This window comes from Tympanuchus pallidicinctus, unplaced genomic scaffold (assembly GCF_026119805.1).
Source record: "Tympanuchus pallidicinctus isolate F22 unplaced genomic scaffold, pur_lepc_1.0 scaffold10, whole genome shotgun sequence".
Classification (NCBI taxonomy): Eukaryota; Metazoa; Chordata; class Aves; order Galliformes; family Phasianidae; genus Tympanuchus; species Tympanuchus pallidicinctus.
This window is the reverse complement of record NW_026294619.1, coordinates 8307634-8335268: the sequence shown is the minus strand read 5'-3', so window position 1 is coordinate 8335268 and position 27635 is coordinate 8307634. Positions and strand designations below refer to the sequence as shown.

At 38.9% G+C, this 27635-nt stretch overlaps 1 long non-coding RNA gene across 1 annotated transcript in view; it reads right to left on the bottom strand.

Moving 5' to 3' along the window:
- Nucleotides 1–27635, bottom strand: part of LOC128091455 (uncharacterized) — a 244858-nt gene that overhangs the window by 113169 nt on the left and 104054 nt on the right. The window contains exon 4 of the long non-coding RNA XR_008211416.1: nucleotides 11260–11418. This is a non-coding gene — a long non-coding RNA (uncharacterized LOC128091455). The remainder of the gene's footprint in view (nucleotides 1–11259; nucleotides 11419–27635) is intronic.

The window sequence follows — 27635 nt, the reverse complement described above, 5'->3', positions numbered from 1 at the left end:
GTAAACTGGGGAGTGGGAGAGTTTATATTCAAACTGGATGTTGAAGCTGCTAACACAGAAAAAAATGGATGGTAATCTGAGGGAGTTGGAAAATATGAAGCACTGGATATAGTGATAGAACTTTCAAGTGATGTTTTTAAGAGAGCAATCAGGTTCTAAGTTTACGTTAAGATCTGTAGCTTATCTAGAACTGATAATCATAAATAGAAAAGTAGCTTCCAAGTTCATCTAGAGGCATGTAAGTTATTAAATGCTTTATGACAGAAATATATACAACACTGAAAGTTCTAGTGATGTTTAGAATGGCAGTAGAAACATTTTGAATTTATGTAAACTGTTTTATTCAGGTTCTGCTCAATGCATACTAGAAAATGCACTTGGAAAGCACAGAATGATAGAAAAATCTTTGATAGAAAAATCTTGTCTAGAGCTTCCAATAGAGCCAAAGCTCAACAACAACAAAAATAGTATGATCCTTTACCAGCAAACATCCAAGGAGAAATCCAATTTTTGTGTAGATTAATTTGCTTTCATATACGTGTAGAGATATATACATAATTCCTAATGATAGTATGTTCCGGCGGTCTGCTTGATACAAAGAAAGACATAAAGGAAATGAAGGAGCTGCTTTATGAGAGAAGACAAAAAAGGATGAAGGACTTCAGTCTGAAGAAAAAAAGATCTGAAAGAATAAGTCTGAGGTTGATTAAATCATGCAGGCAATGGATAGTCTGAATGCAGAGCATTTGTTTGTAAAATCCTGCAAAAGTATAGAGAGCACTCAAGCAAGATCTACAGATTGGTTTAAAATAGATTAAAAAAAATATCCTTACATGCTTGCTGTCGTAGCAGGCTGCAGAAGCAAGCAGTGTCTACAGGGTCAGAGACAAATCATGGATGAGAGGTCCATAAACAGATACTAAAAGATGGGCTGTAGTCCACACAGCTGTCCTGGAGATGGAGGCAGTACCAAAATAAGGGACTGACTGCAGGGAGAGGCCAGTCTCCAAGTCCCTTGCCAAAACTACCACTCTAATATCACTGTCAGAAAAAAGTTCTAGGCAGGATGAACCACAGATCTTGCTGAGTGGAGCCTCTCTTACAGTATTAAATGTTATAGTCCTGGCATATCCTACTAGGCTTCAAATAATAAATAAATGCAATTAGGAAATCAACAAACCAAACGCTTTATGCTTCTACCTCTTTCCTTTTTTCTCCATCTCTCTTTTTGTTGCTGTTTGTTAAGGCACCAGTTTTCATATCACAGACTATTGTACCTTTAAGTGCTAACACTGGCTTGTCATTATGATTACCAAAACTGTAATATCTCTCACTTCCACCTCTTCCATTCGTCCCCATTCTCCTTCCCAGTATGCACTCCATCATTAAAAAATACACATTCTCACATGACAAAATGGTAAGAAGGGCCACTATAACACAAAAGGTTTCCATTGAATCTTTTTTCTCTTTAAGCACTTCCAGAGAGGCATTAAAGTGCAACTTCTCACAGCCCTGAAATGCAGCCAGCTCAGAGGCAGACTGCTGCGAGTGTTTAATAGTTCCCAGCAGCACTAATCAGTAGGTAAGGACAGGAGGTTAAGAAGGGTACTATGTCTGAATAAAATGAACAATCTCATTTCAAAGGTCTTATATTTCTTTAAAGCAGTCAAGAAGAAGACAAAAAGAGAGCAAGAGACAGACATAAAACACAAACACTGGAGAAGGCAATCTAAAAGGAAACGGAATGTATGATGGACTTTATGGAATAAGAGAGGTGAAAGACGACGAGTGCTTGGAAAGTAACTTCTGCTGATAGCAGGGAATTTTCATGATCTGGAGACCTTTAACCTATGTTACATGTGTCAAAAGTTTCGTGTAAGGAAGATTTTCCTCACAATTTAACAATGAGATATTAGCAAGGCAGACAGCATTTTGAGCTGTGGTATAGAAAAAGCTGTCCTGTGGTAAGATAAACAATCCATGAAGCTATTACACATTTCCCAACCCACCTTATGTTATTTTTTAGCAAGACTGCTCTTCTGTAAATCACTTTTTCTGTTTCTTTCCTTCATTTTCCTTTAGCAATACAGTTTTTTTTTTTGGTAAGACAAAATGAGTCAGGATCAGAGATTCAAAGCATTTAAATTATTCTCATAGCAAGCAACTACAGAATGTGTGGTCCTAGGAAATTCAGAAAATAAGCTGTGGATACTGTAGGGGAAAAAAAAAAGAAAAAAAAAAGCAGTGTTCAATAGACATGGACCCTTATTTCCTTAACAGAGTCACATATAAATCCACATTCCAAAAAAGGATAACTCTGGCCTGGCCCAAGCAAAATTCCCAGATACGCCCGCATTCTTGCAGGAGGTTTCTTACATACCTTTTTGCTATCCTGGCCATGTGCACATCTTAGTACACACAGCACACAACTCCTTTCCTTGATGATATCCATAAAAAAGTCCAGTGAGGCTTCAATAGAAATTAATTGAATATATTAATTGTATTTGAATACCCAAGTTCATTGATGCAAGTTTTTTTATTTCATTTGAATGACTGCTATCTAGTACAAGCAATATTTACTGATAATTTAGTAAACAAACTCCACAAATCTGGATCTGTGTAAAGGAATAGAAATCCATGGGCTCTGATGGGATGCACCCAGAGTTCTGGAGTGATTGTCATACTGCTGTCTAATATTTCTGATAGGTAATGACAAATGTGCAAGATGCCTGAAGACTGAAGGAAAGGTGATGTCACACCAGTCTTCAAAAAGAGCAAGAAGGAAAACCTGGGAAACTACAAGTTAGTCAACCTTATCTCTGTCCCTGGAAAGGTCTTGGAACAGCTTATTCTGGATGTCTTCTCCAAACAATTGGAGGAGAAGAAGGTTATCAGAAGTAGTCAGCATGTATTCACTGAGGGGAAATCATGTCTGAACAACCTGGCTGCCTTCTGTGATATCATATCTGCCTGGGTAGACAGAGGGAGAGCAGTGGATATTGTACACCTTAACTTCAGCAAGGCTTTTGACACTGATTCCCATAATATCCTTGTAGGTAAGCATAGGAATTGTGAGATAGATGAGCAGTGACTCGAGTCACTGCTTGTTTTCTGAACAGCTGTTTACACAGGACAGTGTTTGGATATCTAGATGAATCTCCCTTGTGGAACAGGTGCCTTCTGCATGCAACATGTCTCACTGATGGTGAGGATACATGAAATGTCTGCAGTTGAAGACTTTTAAGAACAATGTACATAGCAATATTTCTCCTGCTATGCAGAGACAAAAAAAGTTTCCGGACTATGTAGGTAAAAATAGTATTGACTCTGATGATATTTCCCATGTCAGGAAGTCTGGATCAGTCATGTTGATGCAGGCAAGCTGATCATTCTGAGGTGAGAGACTTTGTGAGGAGCGTGATGGTGCTCCCATCTGCCTCTTACTAGCTGGGATTAGTGAGGCAAGTAATGGGATAGCTCTGAAATACTGTTGCAGTCTCTATCTTACCATCTCCCAGTTTCAGTCACTGCAGAGACCCACAGCTCTTGCTTTCAGGAAGTGTCAGCTGTTTGTAAACCCTATCATTCATTGTTGCTCCCACTGGAGGATCCACAGTTCTTTAGGGCAAAGTGTTACCTACACTTTCTTTGATACTGTCGGGAATCCATCCTCATGTAGGGAAGGTCCTATCTACGAAGTAGCAGAGATGTTCTACTCACTTGGTGCACAGTTATTTTGGGAAAACAGGATTGATTTCCTTTTAACTGTTCCACCCTGGATCATTTTGATGATAAAATTTATAGGGTAGTCCTATAAACGCTAGTATCAGCAATAATAGAAGGTGGAGAAAGGAGTAACCATCAAGGGAAGAACATGCTTGTCTAGATGCATCCCTACCAAAACAAATATTTAATGATCACAGAAAAAAAAATAAAGTATTACAAATACTGAAATACTGAAATTAACACTTGGAAAACTATCGGTCTTTTAAAATGAGCATAAGTAGTGATTACTTCCTTATATGAACTTTCCAAGCTTGCTAGAAGATATTCAAACATAATACATCCATATTAAGCATTTTAGAATGAATAAAAATATACTGTAATCTGATCAAGGGCTATTTCTAACGAGTGCAGTGGGTATAATGAGATGAGCCTTTATGCTTAACAAGCAAATTAACTGTCCAAACTGGAAAAAGCAACTCAGGAGTTGGGCTCTTACATCTGGCATATTGCTGTGGTGACCTCACTGTGCTGTTTCTGCATTCTATGACCAGTCCCTGCTCTGCTTTGCCCTGCACACAAATATCAGCTCGTTCAGAGCTTAGGATCACCACCATGCACAGCCAGAGAAGTGCCTCCCATCTCCCCAGTTTGTGCAACCGGGTTTGTCAGAAGCTGAGAAGAAAGATAACTTCTTCCTTATCCTCCAGGCACCTCAGATCCCTGCTAACCAATCTACTGGGGCTCTCAGCAAATAAGCAGCCTATGGATCAGTGTGGATTAGTTGCTACCGAATGGATACCTCATGCCTATTTCTGAAGTACTATGGAGCAATGTACAAAGACTTGCTCCCTGCATCTCTCTACGGACTACACAGAAATCAGATGAGTACACACAAATGCATGTCAGTCAGGTCTGATTGATACTCTTTGCTGGAGAGACAGAATTAGATAAGTGGCACAGGCTCCAGCACTGACAGCTGGTCACCTCCCAGCTTTTCTCTTCAGCCTACAGACACATTCTGTCAATCAGGCATGCATGAAGAGCTTCCTCTCTTAAAAAATACAAAATATTCTCACTTGTTTACGAAGAGGCACAATGTCTAAGACCCAGACTATGGTTAACCCACCTCAATTTCTTTGAGACCTTCATTTATACTTTTACTCTCTCCTCTTTCCTCTACACATTCCAGTTTCTGCCTGGCCCTATTATTAATGCAGAAGCATAGGGAATGTGCACGGTTATGCAGCCAAAGAATAGAGCAGGAGAGGGGCAAATACAGAGCTACACTTCCCATCACAACACGGTATGAGATCTGGAAAGGGATCTGTCAGATTCTGAAGGGATGGGTATTACTGCAATTTTAACAGAAATGGTTTGTTTCCAAAAACACAGCATGGAAAAAAATATTTTTGACATTCAGTTTCTGAAAAATAACAAATTTTAACAGATTTAGTGTTTGGTGTTGCTTAGTATGTGTGTTTTCCTGGGCTTCTTGAGCTCTGATTTCTAGCTTACCTTGCTGAATCTTCAGATTTGCCATTGAGAGTACAGAACTGCAGAGGTAAGACTGCATTTTAAAGAGAAGATTTGGGGTATTTATGGCACTATTACATGGTTCAGTTAGAGAAGTTTGGAAGCTTGACTTCAAGTTTCTCATGTATTTGCTGTGGGACAGAAAGTGGTGTAAGAAAAAAAGAAGTTAATTGTTCCTCTACTTGTTCCTCTTCTTTTAATTCCAAGCAAAGACCAAACTTCAGAAATGTGAGGTTCTGTACTGTTTCTTCAGCACAGTTAGAAAACATGATTGATTCCTATAGACGTGACTATATATATATCACCCATAAATATTCCTGGCAATTTGTCATCCTTGTTACTCAGATTCTGGCTCACTTTAACTTTGATGAAATCTTTGGTCTGGGTAATCCAGGAATAGCTTCCACTATTGGGATACAGACATTTTCATAGCTCCTTTTTGAGGCTATAGGGATTTGGGGGTTGTGTACGCCCTGTGGCTTTGAACATTTTGTATTGTTGATGTGAGTGACTGCTGAAATTTGTTTGAGAAATATTCCTGTGGAGTACAATTTTATAATCTCTTTAAAAAGCTCCTCGCATCTGATGCTTTTATATTAGTTTGGGCTGGCAGACTATTAAAGAAGAGGAGTCACCGATCTCAGAAGATATTTTTTCCTGTTAACTGTGCTCTTCATTTTACCTTTGCTTCTCCAGTGGTGAATATACCCCAAAAAGGTAGTTTATCACCTTTATGTAGTTTGTATGTGAACTGTTCTTTGGGGAGAAAGAGAAGGAAGAAGAAATATAAAGAAGAGGCAATCTCAGATCAATCATACTCATTTCCAAGGGATACGACCTATAAGCACTTCTGAATGGAGGGCTCCGTGCTGATTTGATTCCTTGTATGAGAGCAAGCTGCAGGCTTGCTGTGCTGGTTGCAATCAGTGCTTCCAGGACAGGCATGGGAGGGCTATATGGATTTGTCTCAGCTTCTTTTCCTGCACCAGCAATGGGAAAAGGAGGCATGCAAGATTTCTGGGTGCAGTGTAATGTATCTGCAGAGGACCCAAGAACAGCATATCAAAAGAAAGGAACAGAGAATTTCTCTGACACACCTTCTTCCTCAGTGATATATATTTCTGAAAGGATTGCTGTTTTCATCCCTGTCTGTCCTCTGCACACTGCATATCTGTTTTTCCCCATACAAGGCACTTGCTTTGGTTTTCTGAAAAGACTTTTGCTTAGAGATTTCTGCAATTCTTTTCAGTTTAGCTGAGACAGTATGTACTGCTCCAAAAGATCAATTGAAATACAATTTTAAAAAAGTCAGCATCTTAGAGCGAGGTCTGTTAGGCTGTGGAATAGTCTCCCAGGGATGCAATGGAAATGACTTTGCTTGCAACAAATAAAACTGCTGAAACAAAATACTAGAAATTATAGAGTAGAGAGCAAATGAGATTCTTGCAGAGACTGAGCTGGGATTTAGCAGACATGATGGGTCAGTACAGGCAGTTCTGACTTTTTTTTTTTTGTCCTCTCCAACTCTACTTGTGTAAACAAAAAAGGAATGCATTTTGTTCAAACTAAAGAAAAAAGTCACATAAAATCACTCATTTTTTATATACCTAAATAGTTCTCCCATAGTTTAATTGAAGCTGTAATTTCCTACGTTTCTGTACTGTGTTCAAAGTCATCATATATTACATATAACAGACAAAGCTACATTTGTTTTAAGTAATTATCTCTTTTGAAGTGCATTGTCTAGATTTAAGACTTTCCAACTTTGTAAGTTGTTTCACCATCCTGAAATTTCCAAAAGCTGTGTGCATGCACATCTTCTTTTTCTGAGATGGTAAGGGTTAGAGCCTTGTCTGATTTAGTTATTAATTCTCACTGTTCCCCATCCACAAACTGTGCTACATTTCAGTTTCCACTAGCAAAACTCATAGTGCAAGCTCAGGCAATCCTGTAAAAACGTGCCACGGCATCTGTTCATTGTATTCAGTTTTCAGGACACTATTTCCTTCTACTTCTTCATATAAATTGTGATGAAACACAAGATCCATGACATATTCTTGTCCTGTATACCAGAAAGAAGCCGTTTTATCTTAAATGCAGAAGTGGTTAGATATTCATGGAATACCAGGAAAGGTCAGGCTTAAAGCGTTTAAGGCATTTCTCTCATTTGTCTGGATAAAATGTATTAAATCATATATTCCCGATGGAAGGTAAAGCCTGAGTAAAATTCTACTAAAATGGAATTGGATACTTATGAAAGCTATGGTACTCCTGTGTCTCTAATTTATAATGCCTGCTGTATAAAAAAGAAATCTCATAAAGTGACCTGGAAGGATGTAGGGCCAAATTCTTTCTTACCATTTCTAGCTAATTCGCAAGCACCTTGTGGTCCACTGGGCACTATGGCAAAGACATGGTTGGACCATCTAGCACAAATACCTATAAAGATGGAAGTGTGAGGTGAACAAGACCCTCAGATTCAAGGCCACAAGCTTTGTATGGACTTATCATAAGAAAACAAAAGCTGCATGTTTAAGCGCAGATGACACCGGCTAGTTGCATTAAAAGATCTATGTATGAGTTTTATAGCTGATTTTAGATTATGCTTGTCTTTCTGTTGGATACAGGAGATCAGAGCCTCTGGGGGAGGAAAAAAAAAAAAATGGAAAAAAAAAAAGCAGGAATTTCAGCTCTTAGCTCCAGGGATGTGAGGATGACCGAAATGGAACAGCTGGGATACCCAGATTTATTCTTTTAATAGATGCTGAAAAGAAGATCTCTTTGCTTTTCTCTGTTGTTCCAGTTTCAAGAGCATAGCATTGCACCAATTTATTTCTAGGATAATCAGTGAATGTCATGGATATCCATAATGAACTTACAGATCCCTCGGATGAATCCAAGGAGCCTTGGATCAGACCCAAAAGTGCAATTCATCTTTCAATAATTGATCCCTATTATATCTGAAACTGAAAAATCTGTACGAGTGGTAGGTCACAGATTTCTCATCCCCTATCTATGGATAATTTTAAGGATTTGGATCATTTTTAAGCCTGAACTCTACAGTTAGTTTGCTTTAAAGCTCCATATTGTATCTAGTTTTCCCGTGGGCTTTTATTTTCATTTGATTTCAACAGATGTTATTTACTGCTATTTCTCTCTGCTTTGGAGAAGGATTTATCATTGAGAAGTATTTTCTTTTTAGCGCACAAATACATAAAATCCAGGCATGAAGCCTGACCAAAACAGCTGGAAAGTGACACTGAAATTAACGCTATAGAGCTGCTTCTCTAATCTGCTGAGCAGTTTATATAAATGCAGTTTAAATAAAATGAGTCTGCAAGCAGCAAAGATTAAAGGATATTAAATCCTGGCTTTAGAAATGATGGCCATGATAGCAGGAACTATATCCTATAGTGTGCATTTTTTTCTTTCATATAAGGAGGTTATATGAGGTCATATACGAGGTTATATCTGGCGTCACAAGCTTCTTAGGGTAAACTTAATTAAAGTAATTTAAGAGAAAAAATGCAAAAGGAGAAACAGGTAGCTGTTTTGATTTTGGAAATGAAGTATCTTAAAATATGTATATTTCTGTGTGCTAGAGGTATGTCTCCCTGTACATAGTGGAGGACTTAGAGGGAGAAAGCTGTTGCATATTTCTTTTTCCTATGACTTTGCATACACGTGAGCACAAGGATGGCTTGCATAAAATGGAAAATTCATTCACGTTGTTCATAGCATGGAGGGAGAGGGAGGCAGGAGGGGAGGGGCATTTCCCTTTTCCTGGGAGACAAGAGCTCAGTGAATAATAAAGGTTTCCTCCAAGAACAGAATATGCTACACATGCTGGCAATGCATTTTTCAGTGTTTCTAATGTTTCTATACAGCTGTGATTCGTGGATATAATAAAATATTGATACCTGTTTCCACCATTCTATCATGCAGCAAAAAAGTCTTTATGTGATCCAAATTTAGCATTCCTGCAATTAACTGGAGACTGTAAGTTGTTTCTTGCCCTGGTCGAAAAGCTCTGTGCCACCCCATCTGCTGCTCCAAATGCCAGACCTCGGAAATACCACTGGACGGCAGGGCTGTTTGTAAAGGAGTGTTTGCTGTTGTATTCAAGTTTCTGATTAGCTTAGTAAAAACATTTCCCTACCAGTTTGTATTACTGAGCTGTTGCTGAGCTACAGGCCCAAGTCTAATCTCAGATTGATGAAGTGTATCCAACATGACATTTGACTCAATCTGCTCATAAATAATAATAATACTTTACATTTATAGAACCTTTTCAACAAGAGCTCTCTCAAAAGGCCTTTTTGACCTCCAATTTATCTGTTGTGACTCTCCCTGAATTAGAGGCAAGCGTAATGTCCTCTACTCCACTACCACATTTGGTACGGCAATGGCCATGAGACAAATCACATTCACAATGAGATTTCAGCTGTCTTATCTACATGATGCTCAACAATCTATCTCAGTGGGTATCACCTCTAATATTATTAGGGACTCAATCACTCAGAAATCTGTCAACCATATACAAATCTGAATGCTCAACAAGTACAACTTCATTTTTTTTCCAAATCTGGAATCTACAAACCACAAATAATTACATAGACTTAAGAAGATAGTTTGGTAATATTTACTCCAGAGTAGTTCTAATTTTAAGTACAATTATCTGATGGATGAAAACATTAGTTTCACCAAGTGAAAAAAGAGGCTCCTGAGCTTATTCTGGGTTTAAGGTGTTTGTTCCTCTGCCTTAACTAGAGAACCTACAGAAATAGTGTCACACAGTGGTATATTTCAATACCAAACCTAAGTGTTTGCTCAGGTCATATCAAAATAAGACTTCCGTCTGTTTATTGTTAGGATTTTTTTTTTCCACCTTAGCTTGTGAGGCTAGATTTTTAAAGGCATGAAGGCATCAAGCAATGCAGATAGGTGTTTTCAGATTCACGTGCTATACCTATTGCAACTGCTGAAGTCTAAATCCCATGAATAGTATCACCTTTGATAAATTGTGGAGGCTGGCTTCAACAGTCTGCCAATGCGCAGTATCCATCTACATTCCTATCTGCCCAGAACTCATCATAACACTTTTCCTCCTGGCTCCTGGTGAAAGTAGAGGTAAAACTTCTATTGCCTGCAAGAACAGAACTCAGCCAAGTGGAATTCTAGCCTTTTTATTTTTAAGGTAATTTATTTATTAGAGATAGTTTTACTGTTGATGTTTTGTGTGCTCTTTGTTCGCATTTATGTGTGTGATACTCTTTTGATTTGAAAAAATCCTCATATACTTTAGGTTACTTTACAGTAGCTTTATGGCTCATGGGCTATTCTAAAGACAGCCCAGGAAAAACTACAAAAATACATGGAATGAGCAAGGATAGAAAGAGAATGCATCAACTCCTGCATGAGAAATTCTCAGCTTGTAAATGAGAGATTCAACCATAAATTCCTCCTCTGAAACAGGCAGAAAAAGGACAAACTTTGCACTGAGTGCTTAGAGATTTTAGCTGTGCTGGCACAAACTCTTAGATCTCTGGTTTTACATTAAAAATGTAGAAAATCTTCTTTTTAATCCAGTATGGCTATATTCCCCAAATTATGCCAATAAGGCCATTATATAGCATCTTGTCCTTGATAAGATGCCCATAGAATCAGCAAGTACCAAAAGTAAGCAGATCTATGGTCTTACGATACATCATAGGCATGTTCCTTTACACATCCTTGCCAGGTCTGTTTTTTTTGCTTTGTTGTTTTGTTTCTGCTTCTTGTTTATTTATTTATTTATTTATTTATTTATTTTGTTTTGTTTTGCTTTTGTTTTGTTTTTAAACCTTCTTTCACCTGTTGATACTCCTGTACTCACATCCAGACTTGCAGCACTTCCCATTGCTAGAGACTAGTTGTCTGCAAATCCATTACATCACTTACTGGAAATTCAGTTTAGGCAGTTTAGGCAAAGGTTCCGGATAGGATTAAAAAATTTCATACCTCCTTTGCAGTGTTTCAGCACTAATGGTAGACATCCCATATCACCACAGAAAAGATGTGGAGTTTTTGGAGAGCGTACAGAGGAGGGCCACAGAAATGATCCAAAGACTGAAGTACCTCTCCTATGAAGACACAGTGAAAAAACTGGGCTTCTTCATCCTGGAAAAGAGAAGGGTACAGGGACACCTCATTGCAGCCTTCCAATATTAAAGGGAAGGAGAAAAATCTATTTTGTACATGGGTGGATAGTGATAGACAAGGTGGAATGGTCTTAAACTGAAGGAGGGAGATTTAGATTGGATGTCGGGGGAACTTTTTCACTGAGAATGATGAGGTACTGGAACAGGTTGCCCGGAGAGGCTGTGAATGCCCCATCCCTGGAGGTATTAAGGCTGGGTTGAATGGGGTCTGGACAGTCTGATCTAGTACTTGCTCCAGCAGCTGGCAGCCCTGCCTGTGGCAGGGAGCTGGAACCTGATGATCCTTGAGGTCCCTTCCAATCCATGCCTTTCTATGATTACTTGATCCTATCTATGATTAGGTGATTCTGTGATTCTATAAACTCTCATAGATAAACTAAATAGATACTATATATCATCTTTGCAGTTTGGCATCTGATAGCAAACTGAAGTCAAAAGGTTAAGTCAATTGTTCTGACCTCGTACCTTAAGTCTGAACTACTTATTCCTATCTTCCTTCAGATGAAGCAATCACATAAAAATGAAGCACTTTCTAATAAAAACAGTATGTGTTCAGACCTCTATTCAAGACAGAAGGAATTTTGATAGTTCTGATTTTATGGACTGTAGACTAGGGAGGCAAAGTATGTTGATTTTCTTATAGAGGATAGAAATAAAGTGAAATGAAAGCAGATGGATCTGCCCTAGCAGTGAACCATTGGATACAATACTTTGCTTCAGTGAGTATCCAAATTATTTTCAGGTAGTTTGGCACATAGGTAATTTATGTGCTTCGTTCTCTGCCTGCTATTTAGAAGCTGTTTCTCAAGCAGGGATTGTTCTCTGAACTGTTCATGCACTTTGCATGCACTATTTCACTCTTAACTCTTCTAATATTCCTCTTAAGGTTAACTTAGTGAAGTGAATTCAATACACTTTTTTGTTGCACTCAGAGACTTTGCTTGTGGCTAGAGTCAAACTGAAAACGGTAAGGGTGCTCCTAGGTGACTGCCTGCTTGATGACTGAGTGCATGATGCAAGAGAGGCTGTCCCAGCCATGATATGTTTGCTGTCACTGAGGAGCTATGACTGTAGTGTCTCTGCAAAGAGCAATGCCATCGAGTACATTTTTTGGACAAAAAATGAAAATTTTTCCTTTGAGATCTGACATACAAAAAGTGACTTCTAGATGTAGTGATCTGTTTCATACTTTGGGATATAAAGCAGAAAACTGAAGCACAAATTATTGTTTCAGACAATGTACAACTCAGAGTTAAAACCACTCAGTATCCTGAGTTCCCTGATCCCACAAACACAAACCAATTGTCCCCTTCACTTGTGAAGCCTAGGGTAGAGAGGTGATACTCTCCATAAGGACAGTTACAAAAGATTTTCAGAGGAAGCAGCTGAAAAACTAACAACTGTCCACAATGGGACTTTAATACCTGGAAATCACAGTACTGAATGAAGTATCCAGAGTGTCTATACAGAAAGACTTGAACACTTTAGAAGAGCAGGATACACATTTGCATCATTACATCATGCCTCAGTACATCCTTCCTCCAACAAATTAAAACAAAAAAAGTCAAAGGCCTCAAATGAGTATGGTAGCAGCATTATTATAAGAAATTGCCAAGGTAACACCACCACATCTATGTGATTTAAATAACAAATACACAAACGTATCTTTGGAGGTTCTCAGACTTTTCAAAACCATCTGAAAGAGCTGACGCAAGTAGATTTATAGAAGAGGATAAATCTTGGCAAAATACTGCAGAGCAGCTCAATTAACCTGCTTCGGGGAAACCTAGTTTAATTGCTGGACTGCAATCACTTCCGATAAGTTCTGATACTAACATTATTATATATACGTCTGTAAAACGTATGTTCATCAGCTATTCTTTCTAAGGCAGCTAAATAAAGCTGACAGCCTCTCATTTAAAATTATATATATATATATATATATATATATTTGCTAGCATTATAACTTCTAAAGCCACCAGTTAGAGGTCAGTAGGTAATTTTACCAAGAGAAATAGAGATGGTAGCTTCTTCTCCCAACACTGTTTTCCCCCTGATATGTGTTACTGCAATGTTCATTTTCTATACTGTTCTTCTGGCACAGAATTTCATTACTGTGTGGCCCACTTCCCACAAACTACTCTGGTGTGCCATTTCCTGAAGAGCAAAATGAAGAACAGCATCTCATCTCATAGGTGCTGGAATGAGCTGTTCCAAAATTTGATGTTCAAGGATGTTGGGAATTTGTTTTCCCACATTTCCGTAACATTTATTCAATTTCAGTAATGAGATGAAGAATTTTTTGCTGTTTTAGTTGTGTGAAGGCACCTTTGAGTGGAGACAAACAATGTGTAACTCCTAGGGTCCCTAGATTAAAAATACCTGTTATGGAGCTGCAAGCATGCTTCTGGGAAATATCCTTAGAATAATGAAAAACAGGCCTGCTTGACTCTCTGGTCTCCTTCCAGATCCTTCTGTCAATAAGAATGCTAGTGAAACAAAGACATTACTATAGCAGTATTCTTCCAGCTTTTGACCTGTAGCTAAAAAGTTTTACTTTGTAGTGAGTACTCCACTCCAACTTACTGGCTGCATCCTCAGACCCTGAGGTACTTGCTGTCATGTTTTAGGCAGAACACTGGACAAAAGAGGAGGTTTCCTGCTTTTAACTCTCTCACTTACAGGAGAGTTTAACATGATTCATCTCAGTATTTCTTATTGTCAAAACAGACATCAGAAGCAGCATTTTCCAATGCCTTGGTTGAAGACAAGGTGTTGGTCTACATGGCTCTTCAGTTAGAACTAGGAAAGTCAGTCCTACATTCATATGTTTTAATGTTGTCAGATATTTTAGGAAAGAAGTGCCTAGAGGTTCCAAGCTGCAGTATACTGGGATACTGCACGATAGCAATTGCACCATATGCAATTTGTACGTATTTATGAAACTGCATAAAAGATTTAATTTTTTTCCCCAGATGTTAAGCCTACCCAGTATAATCACTCTGTAGTGAATCTATCTATTGTTACATTAGCACTGAGAATTTACGGCTTGAATAAATTTTTGTTACCTAGGGAAATTTACATATGTAAATTTAAGCAGCAAAAATCCCCAACCTATTGGTATTGAAGTTTTCTTGCTTTGTTTCATTAAAAAAAAAAAAAAAAAAAAAAAGCATTTTAAAATAATTAATCTTCTATAGAGGCACATTTTAGCAAGATGTGCTATTTTGGAAATAGACAGCTAAGCTTTGTTAGCCTGCAAAATTTGCAAATAGATGAGAACCAACTTTTAGTAAATGAGATAAGGTGATAAAGCATGTACTCTTTAACTAATTGTAGACATAATGCATAAAGATCCCATGAAATGACTTCTGTTAAGCTAGGCATTAGTATAAATTAGCTCAGCTGTGAGAATGGTCTCTCTTTTCTTAAGAGCTGAATAGATTTGCTGTGACACTATTGTAGAAATCTCTAGAGATGCTCTGTGGATAATGATGAATATTGAATTAATTTCCAAAAGTACTCCAAAACTTTTGACTCTTAGTTGTATTACCAGGCTGACGAATTTTATGCGTAATCTTGTATCTTCTGTTTCAATATCAAAGCACACAATATAGTCATTATTCTCCCAAAGAACAACTAGCTTAATCAAAGGGATGACTGGATTCTGCAAGTGAAGCTTTTTAAAATGTAAAATTTTATTTAGCAAACCCAAATGACTCTTTCTGAATGTGACACCGGGTGTTTGTCCAAGGAGTCAGGAAAACTATTAGCTCAAAGAGAAAAGTCTGGGCTGATGGAGTTCCACATCTCCAATTACGACACATAGGGGTGGCTACTAAACAGTCAACATCTGCCAACGGTCTTTACAGAATTATTCTTTTTATAGTTTAAGAAAAAGCCTGTGCTGTCTTTGATTCTCTTGTGCAGGAACACTTGACATTTGTGACCACAGTCTTCTGGTGCTGAAGAGATTTCATTTGTCTTTCAGAGAGCTTCCAGATCAGAGCTAGCGACATCATTTGAGCTGACAGCACACAAAAACCTTCCTCATAACAAGACAGCTTACCCATGGACAGCTGTAACTGAGCAGTAATTACATATGTACATTTATATTCTGGAGAAATGGAAAGTTGCACGCAAAGACACGTGGTCAGAGAGGTACCAGTACACAAATACAGTAGGGAATTCAAGTAGGATTCCCATTTTGCGGTGCTGTGGCTCACAGTAATTTTAGTCCAATTCCTATTAGTCCTTAAGGGAAGGATTTGTGAAGAATTCAAATGTAACTAAAGAGGCATGGGAATGCAGGGCAGGTACTGAGGAAAGGCTCAAAATCCCACCTATGGAGAGTCCCATGTAGCAAGGTATTGATAGTAACAAATCCACCAAACAGGATGCCAGCTGTTGTTACCTGTAATTCTCCAAGACAGTGAGACCTACTACCTGCACAAGCATACTCATCTCCAATTGCAGTTTAACACAAGTTTAATACAAGCCTACTTCTACCAGAAGTTCTGCTTTTATTTATCAAATCTGAATACGTGGCAGCAAAAGATCTTACCAGGAGCAGATCTGGAAAAGTGTCTGTCAGCCAAACAATGAAACTAAGACCGGTTACCCACGGAAAGGAACACCAGCTGCTCTTTCAGCTACTTACTTCACTCGCTGTTAACAGCAATAGTTAGATTAGTAGGTTGTTCCTCTGCAGAGCATTAATTAATAAATTAATCCCTGCATAGCCTACTTCCCAAAAGGCAGAACATTCACCGTAGATGAGATTTTGCAAACACAAGGAGGGAATAGCACAGTAAAAGAGACAGGTACAAGAAAGTATAGGGAGATGTTGTTTACCTATAAGAATGAGCTTATAGAATGAGCGCTTTAACAAGGTCATGGTTTTGTAACTTTTAACATGGGTTTTTATATAATTGTCTACTTCGTAGTTACGATCCTCTTATAAGCCTTTCTTTTTCTTTTTCTTTTTCTTTTTCTTTTTCTTTTTCTTTTTCTTTTTCTTTTTCTTTTTCTTTTTCTTTTTCTTTTTCTTTTTCTTTTTCTTTTTCTTTTTCTTTTTCTTTTTCTTTTTCTTTTTCTTTTTCTTACTAATAATAACCAAAATTTCCAGAGTTCAGCCCACAGGAGCCCATTAGTAAGCCACACATAAACAGAGATTCAAAGAACCTTTTTCTTCCCTTCTTCTTCTTTCAGCTTCTCAAATTATGTAGTCAGGATTGTACCTGACTGTCCACAAGACTGACTAAAGCTGTTTTAGGTCAGTCATTTATTAGAAGACATTCAGAAAAAAGTTGCACATATTTTCCTCAGAATTGATTTATATTCTGAAGGTAATATTTGTTTTCAATTTCTGATGCTTATTATTAAAAAAAAACACACAACACAAACTCAAAAAAAAAAAAAAAAAAAGAGGGATATAAGTAAGGTATCATTTTTTTGTTTATTTCTTTATAAACATGAAGATTAAATAGATTCATAGAGTTACCAAGATTGGAAAAGACCTCTAATATTATCCAGTCCAACTGCCCACCTATCCCCAGTACTTCCCACTAAACCGTGTCCCTCACTACAACATCTAAATGTTCCTTGAACACCTCCAGGGATGGTGACTCCATCACTTCCCTGGGCAGCTCATTCCAGTGCCTGACCACACTCTTGGAGAGTAATTTCCTCACATCCAACCTAAATCTCCCCTGGAGTAACTTGAGGCCATTCCCTCACATCCTATCACTGTTAGATGGGAGAAAAAGCCAACCCCTCCCTCACCACAACCTTCTTTCAAGAAGCTGTAAAGAGCAATGAGGTCTCCCCTGAGCCTCCTCTTCTCCATACTGAACAATCCCAGCTCCCTCAGTCACTTGTGCTCCCCATCAGACTTGTGCTCCAGACACCTCCTCAGCATTGTTGCCCTTCTCTGAACATGCTCCAGGGCCTCAAGGTCTTTCTTGTGAAGGGGCCCAGAACTGAACACAATACTCAAGGTGTGGCCACATCAGGGCTGAGTACAAGGAGATGATCACTTCCCTGATCCTGCTGGCTACACTATTTCTGATACATGCCAGGATGCCATTGTCCTTCTTGGCCACCTGGGCACACTGCTGGCTCATGTTCAGCCAAGAGTCAACTAGTGTGAACCAATGTGAAATAGCCTCGTGCAAAACATACAGTCAGCTTCTTTTTCTTAAAACGTTCTTACTTAGATTTTAATCTAAAAGTATCTAGGCACATGATGATACTTGAAAATAGCTTTCTTAGTGCAATATCTTTATAGCAGGTATTTCATATATATGCTCCTTTAAGATTACTATTTAAGATATTGATTTATTTTTTAATTGAAAAAAGCAAAGCTACAGAAATGTTTTATTTCGTGTTTGTATTTATAGCCCCATTATGAATGTCCTTAACACATATATGGTGAAGAGTTAAACATATTCTCCATTTTTCCATTAGATTTTCAATTCTGCCCTGAATGCATCAGGCAGCACAGCACTGATTCTACTAGGTACTGGAACCCACCTTTGACACATCAGTTTTTCACTGTTATTCCAGTCAATAGTAAAGAATGAATATAGCCTGGAGATATTAGACTAGCCTCTAAACCAGAGTATCCCAGCCTCTGGTCTGCAAAGTGCCTGCAGTTTGTAAAACATTAGAACAAATTTAAAGTGACTGGGACTGGATGAGAAGAAAAATCCTATTCATTATAGCAAATAAATAAATGAAAATGAAGGAAAACAGAAGTACTGGACAACTAGTCAGAGTTTAGTCTAAGTTTTGACTGTGAATGTAACTGTGCTAGCCACACAACAGCATCAACAATAATCATTTTTTCTGCTATCTGTTCAGCTTCAATTAGGACATTCTGAGGTTTTTTTCTGCAGGTTTTATTTGCTCAGGCTGCCTAACTGCTGTTACTGCTGAAGGTTTTAGCATTAGTGACTAAGATGATCAGGGGGCTGGAGCACCTCCCCTATGAGGACAGGCTGAGGGAGTTGGGCTTGTTCAGCCTGGAGAAGAGAAGGCTGCGGGGTGACCTCACTGCAGCCTATGAATACCTGAAGGGAACCTACACCCAGGAGGGGAGTAAACTCTTCAGAAGGGCTGACAACAGCAGGACTAGGGGAAATGGATCCAAGTTGAAGGAGGAAAGATTTAGGTTGGATGTTAGGGGGAAGTTCTTCACAAGGACAGTAGTTAGGCCCTGGAACGGGCTGCCCAGGGAGGTTGTGGATGCCCCGTCCTTGGACGTGTTCAAGGCCAGGTTGGACGGGGTCCTGGGCAACCTGATCTGAATGTGTGTGTTTGGTGGCCCTGCTAGGCAGGGGGGTTGGAACTACATGATCCTTGAGGTCCCTTCCAACCCTGGTGATTCTGTGATTCTGTGATTAGCACGTTAGTTTGTTAATGTTGCATAAATACAAGTATTCCATGGAGCTGTTTGTAAGATCACTTTTCAAAACAGAACTCAAATATATGTTTAAAAATTATTTTGCATAATCTAAAATGATCACAAAATTCTGATTGCATACAAAAAAATATTTAAGACTGAAGTTGGTTTTTAGACTAACACGGTCAAGATCATTTTCTGCATGAGTGTGTGGCTTTCACTTCCATTTCTGATCCACTTAAATAAGCTGATTTCAAAAAATTAGAAAGAATCTCAATGTTGTAGATATCAAATTTTCTAAAACATTAATGAAAAACAAGTAGCAAGGTGCAGCAAAAGATAAGATGTCATCCATTGCCTATACTGAATGTGCTATATTGTGACCTCAACCCACATTAACCCCAAGGAATTTACGGAGCATAGAGAAGTACTAAGTGTCCTGAGGACAGAAATGTTTGAATCTGCACTCAAATCTTTATGGAAAGTGACAAAAAGAATGCTACCATGAGACACCAAGCCACAGGAACTCAAACCTTGTAATCTCCATTGTCCATCAAACCACCCTCTCTCTTCTGCTCAGCTACGTTAGCAATCTGCATGAAAAATGAAGACATAAGAGAAGATCCTTTTCTCAGATACATAAAAGCATGAGTCCCTGCTCTGGTATCTCAAAAAACTGTGAAAGCCTTGTAAAAGTTGTTTGATTTCACTGCACTGTCACTTATCATCGTACAAGAACTGTTTTGTTCCTGCTTTCAAACTCTGGAGCTGAATGTGTATGGGATATAATGTCTTAAGCAAGTGGCCTGAAAACTAGGAAGATACTGGTCTTCATGCTCATGAACTACACTTTCAGCTGACTGAGTCATCCTGCTTTGTGCTTAGTATGGATCTATAGAGAGGAGCTAAGGAAAAAATAAAAAATAAAATAAAATGCTATAAGCTTCTCTTTGTCTTTCTCTTCAGTTTCTTTATAATAAAGACAGCTAAGGAAGATTTAAAGCCTCGCAGAAATTAGTGTGCTCCAACCATACTGTACTGCCGACAGCACCACTAGGCTGTTTCAGCAGCTACAGAATGCACATATGACTTTCTTTCTCCCAGGAATGCCCTCCATGCCAAGAGATAAAAGAAGATATGAATAATATATTGCATCTAAGCCACCTAGGTATTTAAAGTCTTTAGGCTTTCTCCTGTTCTTTCAGAAACAGAAGACAAAAGGGGAAAAAAAAGTGCCTTTTTTTTTTTCTTCAGTAAGTACAAGTTTTGATTTTTTTCTTTTTTCTGTATTTCCATCTCGTGGCTAGTTAACTGAATAGAATACAGCTTGTAGGAAACCATGAGACATAGTGTTCACAGACAGAGGAGTGGCTGCAGTGAAACCTGCAGAGCGTTGCCGTGAGAGGGAAAAGAGAAGGATTTCAGGAGAGCACTTTATTAACCATTGCCTTTTTTACTTATCTCTGATTATACTTTCATTTTTTAAGAACTTTCTCAGCCTTCTCTTATTTTATAGCACAGCTGCTGAAAGGAGTAGGGATAACATCCATCTCTAAATCAGCCATTTGTTGACTAGCATTTCCTTGGGATATTACAGATGAATTGGTTACCTCAAACCCCTTCCCTGAGCTGGTAAATCTGTCAGAGTAAAACGTACTGCAGCAATGTTTCTGAATATTTCATATATTCTTCACAATCATTTTCGAGCCCTCTGGAATATGTTACCAAAGAGTCAATCCCAAGATTCATTAGCATACACGTTGGTAGCATAAGAACATCATGGATTTTTCTCAAAGTATAGGCTTGTAAAATTAATTCTGCATCTCACTACCATCTTTTTAACTGCACTCCAATGCCAAATCATCCTCCATAGTTTCAGCAACAGAAGTCTAAAGACAGCAATTTGTCTTCTTTTTTTTTAACTTTGGCTGTGCCTCCTGTTCAAGGCCAGGTTGGACAGGGTCCTGGGCAACCTGATCTGAATGTGTACGTTTGGTGGCCCTGTTAGGCAGGGGGGTTGGAACTACATGATCCTTGATGTCCCTTCCAACCCGGGTGATTCTGTGATTCTGTGATTTATCAGTATGAATCTACAGTCTTAACTTTCCCTTAGCAGCAAAGAACCTCTGTCCACAAGAAACACCAGTGATGTAGTTACAGCAATAGATTCTACTTTGTCAAAATTAGGCTTTTGGGATGTTACCAAAATAAAATTAGAAAGTGAAAACAATCAATACCACTAACAAAATATTTTTGACAACTCTTCTTTTATTCCCATGATGAAAGATGGCTTCAACCCCTTCTCACCAAGAATCATTCTTCTATAGTTTAATTACAAACATTACAATTGTGTAATGTTTGCACAAAAAGTTTCTCCTCTCCGACTTCAACAACAATTTCTGGCAGTACCCTTTACTTGGCGTGCTTCATCAAGTAAGATCTTGTAAATTACAGGCCTCTCCTCAACCTTTTCCCTTTCCCTCCTTGCAAACATTTTCTTTCAACACCAACAAACACCTCTTGAGTTTCTATGTCTTACTCTAGCTCTGTAGGCAAAACAACAGTAACAAGCACAGACTCAGTTTCCTAAAGGTGCAATATCTCACTCCTCCATTCCCACCTCAAATTCCATGTGCTTCAGGGTGGGAATAAAATAGCCATAGAAAGCAATGTTTGGAAACTGCCAATGAGCAAGGAATTTATCATGCAGTATAAAATAATGTGTGTAATGGTATTTATAGAATTTAAAAGTTTGCTTGTACTAAAAGTACACTAGTAAAAAGCATGATTCGTACTAAACATTTTCTGCACACTAGGAAAGGCAAGTTGCATCACGCTAAATAAAGCTATTGGATTCAGCAATTAGATTTCTTAATTCTGAAGTAATAAAGCTAAAAACTTTAGAATAAAAAAATCCACTAGATAATCAATGTTCCATTACCTATTTAACAAGTAACTAACACCTCACACTTTACCTTACATGTATATTTAGAACACAGTTTTTCCTTAGTACCCAGGATGTGAAAGGATCAACTGTGGAGATCACCACATACCCTCAGCAAGAAGCAAGGACAACCCAACCCAGCAAAGCTTGCTTGGCTCTGGGGCCATGGAGCCTCTTTTCTGGTTGGTGTCAGAACTAGCCAAGTTAAACCCAGCTCAGCAGCCTCCCCATCAGCCTCCCCATACAGTCAGTATGGACAAGTACATATCCATCCTAAAACAAACCAGGAGAACAAGAACATTATGAATTCTTCACGTCTTTTTCTATGCATACTAATTAAAGTTTCCCTAAGAATATAAAAGACTGTATTATGGTGTTTTGAATCCCCTCTCTTTTAGAAAGCTTTGTGTAAAACACAGAAGTGGAATAAACAGAAATTTCCTATGTATGAAAATGACTATGTTCTCCCCTATCATCTGTTAGGGAAAGATACTGGAATTGTACCCCTATAAAGCAAGGACATAAAAACCACCACCACATTCGTGGTCCCTTGTTAGACACCATCAGAGCCAGCCTACATCTGTTACAGAAATAGAAGAGCACGTGACCACAGAACTACATGAAGATAAGGTAGCTTCAATGGAGCTTCGGGACGATCACTAGCTAAAGGGACATTGCTAAAGACCCAAATTCATGAGGGTGTAATAGAATTTCTGATTTGTAACTGATGGCTTTAATTTTTTTTTGGTAAGGCCAGGGAACCCATGAGTTCAGGACACAAAGGAGCTGTACGAAAAAATAGATTCTCTACATCTGTGCCCTGCTTCTAGATTGGGAAACTGATTAATGGGCTTGAAAGACAGCGAAGGATATCACAGCTGCAGAATAAAAATAAAGCCAGCTAGTTAGCAGCTTTTATCTCCTAAAAAGGCAGGACAAATAATAGAGCTCCACCACACACCAGAAGGTTTTTCATACTCAAATACTGCTGGCTCACTTCTACAGCAGAGTGAGCACAAACGGTGCGGCGTGGAACAAGTTACAATGAGCTGGTGGAGAAGGCAATTAGCAGGAGTGCAAAACTGCAGGCTATTTCCCTTCTTCCCACACATTATTTTAAAAAAGCACCGCTGCATGACACATAACTCCCCCTGCTACCTACTTTAATCTATATTCAAAGTACATTAAGCAGGTAAGGTGTGGTAAAATTGTTCACCCAGCAGAAACTAAGTAAAGATGAACAAGGAAGACCCATTCATCCTTTCCTCCGAAAAAAGTGCTAGAAGGTGTCAAGGAGGTGGCAACTCCAAAACAAGTATTTTGTTTGTCACATAGTGTGTACGGAAGCTCCTTGATACAGAATGCTATTGATTTCAAAAATTTACCTGGGTTCAGAAGGAGAAAAAGAACGGAAGAAAAAAGGATATCTCATTTCTATCACATTAATGCCACTCGGAAAACTCAGTTTGCTTGAAGTGAACTGAATGACCCTAAGTGGCTGTCTCAGCCAGAACACGTAGAAAAACATTGCAATGATGATGGCAAACCTGCAGAAAAGTAACAAATGTCTGTATAATGGAAATGTGGGGTTTTTGTTCACTAGGATGTGAAATGCAGTATTCAATACTGAGTTTTCTGTTGTGTTATTTAGGCTTTGTGGTTAAACTGTGTATAGCTTACACCAAGTCATATATTTAGCAAATACAGCAAATTAGGTGAAGAGGACAGGAAGCACATAGCAGGAAAGGTCTGATATCTGCATTATAAATAAAACAGCTTGCAGGCAGATCTTTTCATCTGTGTGGAGAGATGAGAAGCAATGTGAAAGAAAATATTCTTGCTGTCCACAAGACAGCAGAATACCTTTCTATAATTCACTTAAAAAAACCCAAAAGATTTAACCAAAAGATATGACCAATAATCTTCCTTCACCCTATTGCTTGTTAGAGAAAAAGAGAAACGCTTGTTTTTCCCTACGGGAAGACTCTTGCTGTTCGCCCTGCTCCTTGCTCTCTATTTTCCCAAGCAATAAGCATAGCCAGCCTCTTCCTTCATGTCTCTGCTTCACAGTGGAATAGCTGGGCTCTGGGGGATATGTATTTTCTGAGTGCTTTCTTTTGCGCTAGGGAAGAATTCTAAAGCTCTTCAAATGTTGTCACCCTTTCTTCCAGGGTGTGGCACCACTGCCTAAGATGAAGCACTTGACCAGTTTGAAAGTCAGTAAAGGATATTTTTGTCCCTGGTATGATTATACATTTTATACCTATGCAATATGTTATTTACTCACACATTTACTTCACTCGCTCTCTTAGTAGCAATAAGATCACAACTGCAAACCTCAGTTCGGTGCATTTGTCTTATCTGGACTCTTCCCTCCTGTCTTTGTCTCTGACACAACACTGGTTTGTACACCTGTGTAGAGCTTAAAATTAATAAATGTTCCATTTGCTCTCAGGCTAACAGCTCATTTATCTTCTGCTGAAATCTTGTCTCTTGCTCCTGTGAAGGATTACTTAGCACAAATGGGGCTGATGATGTTCTCTCACCCAAGCTGTTCGTGGTCAGCTGGAGTTTGCACATTTGTGGAAGCTGATAGAGCTCTGTGTAATGCTTGCATGCTTTCAGAACATAAGGCTATGCACTACTTTGTCCTAATCCAGGCAGCTCTGCATTTTGCTCTTCTGTACTTGTACTCTGAGCTTTGCTTCCCTTTTTCCTAATTCTCTTTTCTGGACTTTCTGCAGTGACCCCAGGGTCAGAACATTGCTTGCCTTTCAGTTCTGCCCTCGTGATTTCCTTTCTTTGTCAAATCACCATGCTTTCTTGCAGGTTAATTCTGATTTTCCTCAAGACTCCTTCTCAACCTCTTCCTTTGCAGCCCTGTCATAAGCTGTGATCAGGAACTCAGGCAGCCCCCTGCAAATTGACAAATTGGTTCTTTAGCTTCAGATCAGACACACATTTTTCTGTGTTCTTTTTCTACTCTGTCTAAAGGCTGTATCTCATATGTATCATTTTTACCTGGAGTGCAGGACTCAGTCCTCAAATTTCTGTGATGTGAAATACCATAGTTAGTCATCTCTGCCTGATCTTACAGAAAGCTATCAAACATATCAGTCATTCTATTGTCACAAAAATGAGGCTATATTATGTCTGCCTTCCTTGCGGCTGGCTCCCACTGCTGTCAGTGTTATTTGAGCACATTCTCTTTGTCATCCACATTTCCAGGGTGTTTCAGAGAGGTAAATTGCTGCCGGTGGTTCCTTCGCTCTGTAATTCCAGTGCTCAGCAATCACTGAGAGCCAAGCAATTTAGCAGAGATCCATTTATTTCAGGGTGTGAGCTCTGACTACTTAATTACACAAATCTCCAGATCACACAACTGCCTCTTTGCCACCAACATCTCTTAAAGATATGACTGCTAGAGAAGTGGGAAAAAAGGAGTCTGTGGAAGATTTATGAGGAGAAAAAGGATTCAGAAGAGACTATTTGAAAGAGAAAAGATGAAAGCAAAGTCAGGTTGCAGAAGGGAGCAATAACCCGACAAAGGAGAGGAAGAAGTGCAAACATGAGGCTCACTTAGCTTTGTTTCATAGCACCCAGTACACCACAGATTCTTCAAGAAAAATATCACAGAGAAATTGATGTAAAGCATTGCCCCTACAAACAAGAGTCAGACTCACAGGAAAAGATGGTATTATACATTCTTTTCCTTTATAACCCCAGCAGTTCTCTAATCCCAGCCCTGGGTGCCACCACAGTTTGGTGGCTGGAATTTCTCTCCAGGAAACACTGAAGAATGTGTTGTTTTATCAATTGTGGGATTTTTTTTAATGGAAAAAGTTTATTCTGGGGAGGAGAATGATGTAAGTCTGGAAATCTCTAGAGATGCAAAGCATGTGGATAAGAAAGAAACTCTGCCCAAAAAATGCTGATCTGCAGGACGTGATAGGAAATCCCTGCATGCTGGAAGCATGTCTATGCCCTCTGCAGTTCCGGGGCTCCAAGCATTTTTTCTTCAATTGTAATTGCACATTCAGAGCCAAGGAGCACGAGGAGGCTCTTCACAGGGCCTGGTCACCAACATGAGCTCTGGCTGATAGAATTAATTTGACCTACTGGTGTGAAATAAAAGTAATACTTTCTATTACAGCCTTTATAACCACCAAAATTAGGTCACTTGAGTTATGTTCCCTTTGACAGGTATTACCAGAGCCAGAAGTGAAAGAGAATCAATGAGACCAGAAAAAACAGGAGGATTTTAAACTAATAGATAAAGAATCCACATTATATTAGGTCAGAGACTGTACTGAACCTTTGGTCTGGCTTTTGGATGTTATTTCTTGCTTTACCTCCCTTTTGTGTCTGCTAGCTCTCCCAGATTTGTCAGTGAAGTGATTTGAGCTATTCCGTTTAACTGATGATGTTAAGCTTTCTGCTTTTCTCTGGTAGCCCCTACATGATAATTTAACTTATGTTCCCAGACATTTATCCACCCAACACAGCCATTAATTACACTACAGCCTTAAGACCAAGTTTACTCTCTGTCTTGCCACTAGCCTGTGATAATTCCCCTAGTTGTTTTGCACTTGTATGTAACAAAGAGTAAACACACAGAAGGATGGGATATTTTTAAGACTTCACTGAATTTGGTACTTGGCCAACAAGAAAAGTGGGTGCTTGTGTGTACTGAGGGACTTCAAAAGCCTCAAAGTATTTCACTCAGATGTTGGCATCATAAAGTCCTTGTTCTGGAAACATTTTCTATCATTAATTCCCAAAAGCTCCTTATCTTTTCACTTTTTCAGTTAGAATTTTATTCATCCTAGCATTAATTTGATTTAAAGTTGACATAAAGTGAAGGGAAAAGCTTGAACAAAAGCTTTTGTATATGCAACAAAGCTAAGTAGGATGCAGCTGAATGAAATGTTTCTTGTTGGCCCAAAATGGCAGTTTGTTCTTTTCTCCAGCTGGCTTCTTCCCGGCTTCACATGTTATCCACAGAGGTTTTTGGCAGTGCAGCATCAAGCCAATTCCTTTGTTAATCTGCTGGCATTACCTGAGCCCTAGGTCTTCAGTAGCAACAGCTTCAGTCCCCTTGAGATAGATGTGTTGTGATGAGGATGAACTGGAGGAGAGAGGGGAACAACAGAACACATTTTTTTTTCCATAGCAAAAAGGAAGAGCATCAGTAGAGTGCAGTAGAGCTGCTGTTAGCTGCTAACTCAAGATTCTGCTTTCCTGTCCTCTTAAATCTTTCAGCAACTAATGAGAATAAGGATGAGCATTTTGCTTGCCTCTTGTTGGAATCTTTCATTGTTTTTGTCTTCTCCAGGACACAGAGAGTTGAGCTGGGTGCTGCCAGAAGCTCACAGCTTGTTCTGTTGGCCATGGAGAAGCTGGCTCAGAAATAGAAACTTTCAATATTGCACTGCAGAAGATGAATGAAGTTTTTTACTTTCCAGTGCTACTTCTCCTAGCTCAAGGGTGTCCAACCTTTTGGCTCACCTGGGCCAAACTGAGTGAAGAGTTATCTTGGGCCACATGTATATAGGTTGCTCTGAAAGTAATGCCTCCAATGAATTTCCATGGAAACTATGAAAGATACAACAAAACCAGTAGCAATATTTGATGGACCAAATTCTCAGCTTAAGAATGCTCTTTTTCAACAAAGTCTCCACCATTTGCTATGCATTTTCACCAGCAGTGAACAAAATTCTGCATGCCCCGATTGCAAGATTGCAGTGGGAGCTCTGGGGATATTATGCTGTAGCAAGACGTCCTGAATACTGCCATAAATACAGAACTCACTGCATATGCTAAGACT